We start from the raw sequence: 5,895 nt of genomic DNA on the forward strand, positions 1-5,895 counted from the left end.
CGATGTTGCTTAACTTGTTTGATAAAGAGATACATTTAGTATACTATTGTGTGATTGCACAATGTTAGATCGAAGACGCCGACGGGTAAGGACGTCTATTTTACAGAGAGTTTATTTGTTTATTTTAATATGCTTGTATTAAAAGGACAAGAAAAAAGAAAATCAATAAATAGTACAATATCTTTTACATAAGTGCAGGGTATAGGGTGTAGGGTATAGGGTATAGGGTATAGGGTATAGGGTGCAGGGTATAGGGTATAGGGTGCAGGGTATAGGGTATAAGGTATAGGGTATAAGGTATAGGGTATAGGGTGCAGGGTATAGGGTATAGGGTGCAGGGTATAGGGTGCAGGGTATAGGGTATAAGGTATAGGGTATAAGGTATAGGGTATAGGGTGCAGGGTATAGGGTATAGGGTGCAGGGTATAGGGTGCAGGGTATAGGGTATAGGGAATAGGGTGCAGGGTATAGGGTATAGGGTATAGGGTGCAGGGTATAGGGTGTAGGGTATAGGGTGCAGGGTGCAGGGTATAGGGTATAGGGTTTAGGGTGCAGGGTATAGGGTATAAGGTATAGGGTATATGGTATAAGGTATAGGGTGTAGGGTGCAGGGTATAGGGTATAGGGTGCAGGGTATAGGGTATAGGGTATAGGGTGCAGGGTATAGGGTATAAGGTATAGGGTATATGGTATAAGGTATAGGGTGTAGGGTGCAGGGTATAGGGTATAGGGTATAGGGTGCAGGGTATAGGGTATAGGGTGCAGGGTATAGGGTATAGGGTGCAGGGTGCAGGGTATAGGGTGCAGGGTATAGGGTGTAGGGTATAGGGTATAGGGTGCAGGGTGTAGGGTATAGGGTATAGGGTGCAGGGTGTAGGGTATAGGGTATAGGGTATAGGGTGCAGGGTACAGGGTGCCTTATACCCTATACCCTGTACCTTACACCCTGTACCTTACACCCTGTACCTTATACCCTGTACCTTACACCCTGTACCTTATACCCTGTACCCTACACCCTGTACCCTATACCTTACACCCTGTACCCTATACCTTACACCCTGTACCTTATTCCTTGTGCATTTTCATACTGTGAATCTATCTTATTATACTAAGAAATCTTTAGATATTTGGACAAAGCCAGTCAAATAGAGGATAATCTCTAAAATGTTTGTGCAATTACCTATTTTATATGTACTACTCGGGCCATGATTTATGAAAACATATTCAATTATTATGTACAGTGCTCAACATAGTGATACTATCGATCCGTACTATGCATGTCCAAAGCACGTTAAATTGGGATAAATATTTATCGATACCAGTACATGTACATTTTAAATGTCTACAAATTACTGCCACTGTGTGTTGTTTGTCACATATCTAAAATATCTTTTTCATCCAAAACAACCTGTATTAGCACGAATTGAAACAGCAATCTATATATTGCAAACGCCATGCAATGACTTCGAAATTCATGTGATTATCCTATAATGCAATTGCTCCTATTCATATCTTCTAATTTTAGATTCGGAATTTCTATTCTATTTTTAGAAAAAAATCAAACTAAAAAATCAAAGCGCTTGGTCTTCCTATAACCCTAACCCTAACCCTAAACCCTAAACCCTAAACCCTAACCCTAAACCCTAAACCCTAAACCCTAACCCTAACCCTAACCCTAACCCTTAACCCTTAACCCTAACCCTAACCCTAACCCTAACCCTTAACCCTAACCCTAACCCTTAACCCTAACCCTAACCCTAACCCCTGAGGGGCTAAAAATGAACAGCTATTCTATACTTGTTTTTAAAAGAAAGGTTAAAAAATAGTACTGAAATGCAAAAGCATTCCTTAAATAATGAAAAATGTAAGAGATGAAAAAGGTAAAAAAAAAAAAAAGGAAACTTGTATGCATTATGTAGCAACATATAGCGGTCACCCATCCAAGTACTAACCACGCTCGATGTTGCTCAACTTGTTTGATAAAGAGATACATTTAGTATACTATTGTGTGATTGCACAATGTTAGATCGAAGACGCCGACGGGTAAGGACGTCTATTTTACAGAGAGTTTATTTGTTTATTTTAATATGCTTGTATTAAAAGGACAAGAAAAAAGAAAATCAATAAATAGTACAATATCTTTTACATAAGTGCAGGGTATAGGGTGCAGGGTATAGGGTATAAGGTATAGGGTATAGGGTGCAGGGTATAGGGTATAAGGTATAGGGTATAAGGTATAGGGTATAGGGTGCAGGGTATAGGGTATAGGGTGCAGGGTATAGGGTGCAGGGTATAGGGTATAGGGTATAGGGTGCAGGGTATAGGGTATAGGGTGCAGGGTATAGGGTATAGGGTGTAGGGTATAGGGTGCAGGGTGCAGGGTATAGGGTATAGGGTTTAGGGTGCAGGGTATAGGGTATAAGGTATAGGGTATATGGTATAAGGTATAGGGTGTAGGGTGCAGGGTATAGGGTGCAGGGTGCAGGGTGTAGGGTATAGGGTATAGGGTATAGGGTGCAGGGTATAGGGTATAAGGTATAGGGTATATGGTATAAGGTATAGGGTGTAGGGTGCAGGGTATAGGGTATAGGGTGTAGGGTGCAGGGTATAGGGTATAGGGTGCAGGGTATAGGGTATAGGGTGCAGGGTATAGGGTGTAGGGTATAGGGTATAGGGTGCAGGGTGTAGGGTATAGGGTATAGGGTGCAGGGTGTAGGGTATAGGGTATAGGGTGCAGGGTACAGGGTGCCTTATACCCTATACCCTGTACCTTACACCCTGTACCTTACACCCTGTACCTTATACCCTGTACCTTACACCCTGTACCTTATACCCTTTACCCTACACCTTGTACCCTATACCTTACACCCTGTACCCTATACCTTACACCCTGTACCCTATTCCTTCTGCATTTTCATACTGTGAATCTATCTTATTATACTAAGAAATCTTTAGATATTTGGACAAAGCCAGTCAAATAGAGGATAATCTCTAAAATGTTTGTGCAATTACCTATTCTATATGTACTACTCGGGCCATGATTTATGAAAACATATTCAATTATTATGTACAGTGCTCAACATAGTGATACTATCGATCCGTACTATGCATGTCCAAAGCACGTTAAATTGGGATAAATATTTATCGATACCAGTACATGTACATTTTAAATGTCTACAAATTACTGCCACTGTGTGTTGTTTGTCACATATCTAAAATATCTTTTTCATCCAAAACAACCTGTATTAGCACGAATTGAAACAGCAATCTATATATTGCAAACGCCATGCAATGACTTCGAAATTCATGTGATTATCCTATAATGCAATTGCTCCTATTCATATCTTCTAATTTTAGATTCGGAATTTCTATTCTATTTTTAGAAAAAAATCAAACTAAAAAATCAAAGCGCTTGGTCTTCCTATAACCCTAACCCTAACCCTAACCCTAACCCTAACCCTAACCCTAACCCTAAACCCTAACCCTAACCCTAACCCTAACCCTAACCCTAACCCTAAACCCTAACCCTAACCCTAACCCTAACCCTAACCCTAACCCTAACCCTAACCCTTAACCCTAACCCTAACCCTAACCCTAACCCTAACCCTAACCCTAACCCTAACCCCTAACCCTAACCCTAACCCTAACCCTTAACCCTAACCCTAACCCTAACCCTAACCCTAACCCTAACCCTAACCCAAACCCCTAACCCTAACCCTAACCCTAACCCTAACCCTAACCCTAACCCTTAACCCTAACCCTAACCCTAACCCTAACCCTAAACCCTAAACCCTAAACCCTAACCCTAACCCTAACCCTAACCCTAACCCTAACCCTTAACCCTAACCCTAACCCTAACCCTAACCCTAACCCTAACCCTAAACCCTAAACCCTAACCCTAACCCTAACCCTAACCCCTAACCCTAACCCTAACCCTAACCCTAACCCTAAACCCTAACCCTAACCCTAACCCTAACCCTAACCCCAACCCCTGAGGGGCTAAAAATGAACAGCTATTCTATACTTGTTTTTAAAAGAAAGGTTAAAAAATAGTACTGAAATGCAAAAGCATTCCTTAAATAATGAAAAATGTAAGAGAAGAAAAAGGTAAAAAAAAAAAAAAAAAAAGGAAACTTGTATGCATTATGTAGCAACATATAGCGGTCACCCATCCAAGTACTAACCACGCTCGATGTTGCTTAACTTGTTTGATAAAGAGATACATTTAGTATACTATTGTGTGATTGCACAATGTTAGATCGAAGACGCCGACGGGTAAGGACGTCTATTTTACAGAGAGTTTATTTGTTTATTTTAATATGCTTGTATTAAAAGGACAAGAAAAAAGAAAATCAATAAATAGTACAATATCTTTTACATAAGTGCAGGGTATAGGGTGTAGGGTATAGGGTATAGGGTATAGGGTATAGGGTGCAGGGTATAGGGTATAGGGTGCAGGGTATAGGGTATAAGGTATAGGGTATAAGGTATAGGGTATAGGGTGCAGGGTATAGGGTATAGGGTGCAGGGTATAGGGTGCAGGGTATAGGGTATAAGGTATAGGGTATAAGGTATAGGGTATAGGGTGCAGGGTATAGGGTATAGGGTGCAGGGTATAGGGTGCAGGGTATAGGGTATAGGGAATAGGGTGCAGGGTATAGGGTATAGGGTATAGGGTGCAGGGTATAGGGCATAGGGTGTAGGGTATAGGGTGCAGGGTGCAGGGTATAGGGTATAGGGTTTAGGGTGCAGGGTATAGGGTATAAGGTATAGGGTATATGGTATAAGGTATAGGGTGTAGGGTGCAGGGTATAGGGTATAGGGTGCAGGGTATAGGGTATAGGGTATAGGGTGCAGGGTATAGGGTATAAGGTATAGGGTATATGGTATAAGGTATAGGGTGTAGGGTGCAGGGTATAGGGTATAGGGTATAGGGTGCAGGGTATAGGGTATAGGGTGCAGGGTATAGGGTATAGGGTGCAGGGTGCAGGGTATAGGGTGCAGGGTATAGGGTGTAGGGTATAGGGTATAGGGTGCAGGGTGTAGGGTATAGGGTATAGGGTGCAGGGTGTAGGGTATAGGGTATAGGGTATAGGGTGCAGGGTACAGGGTGCCTTATACCCTATACCCTGTACCTTACACCCTGTACCTTACACCCTGTACCTTATACCCTGTACCTTACACCCTGTACCTTATACCCTGTACCCTACACCCTGTACCCTATACCTTACACCCTGTACCCTATACCTTACACCCTGTACCTTATTCCTTGTGCATTTTCATACTGTGAATCTATCTTATTATACTAAGAAATCTTTAGATATTTGGACAAAGCCAGTCAAATAGAGGATAATCTCTAAAATGTTTGTGCAATTACCTATTTTATATGTACTACTCGGGCCATGATTTATGAAAACATATTCAATTATTATGTACAGTGCTCAACATAGTGATACTATCGATCCGTACTATGCATGTCCAAAGCACGTTAAATTGGGATAAATATTTATCGATACCAGTACATGTACATTTTAAATGTCTACAAATTACTGCCACTGTGTGTTGTTTGTCACATATCTAAAATATCTTTTTCATCCAAAACAACCTGTATTAGCACGAATTGAAACAGCAATCTATATATTGCAAACGCCATGCAATGACTTCGAAATTCATGTGATTATCCTATAATGCAATTGCTCCTATTCATATCTTCTAATTTTAGATTCGGAATTTCTATTCTATTTTTAGAAAAAAATCAAACTAAAAAATCAAAGCGCTTGGTCTTCCTATAACCCTAACCCTAACCCTAAACCCTAAACCCTAAACCCTAACCCTAAACCCTAAACCCTAAACCCTAACCCTAACCCTAACCCTAACCCTTAACCCTTAACCCTA

The sequence above is a fragment of the Ostrea edulis genome, chromosome 7 (genome assembly GCF_947568905.1).
Source record: "Ostrea edulis chromosome 7, xbOstEdul1.1, whole genome shotgun sequence".
NCBI classification, from domain to species: domain Eukaryota; kingdom Metazoa; phylum Mollusca; class Bivalvia; order Ostreida; family Ostreidae; genus Ostrea; species Ostrea edulis.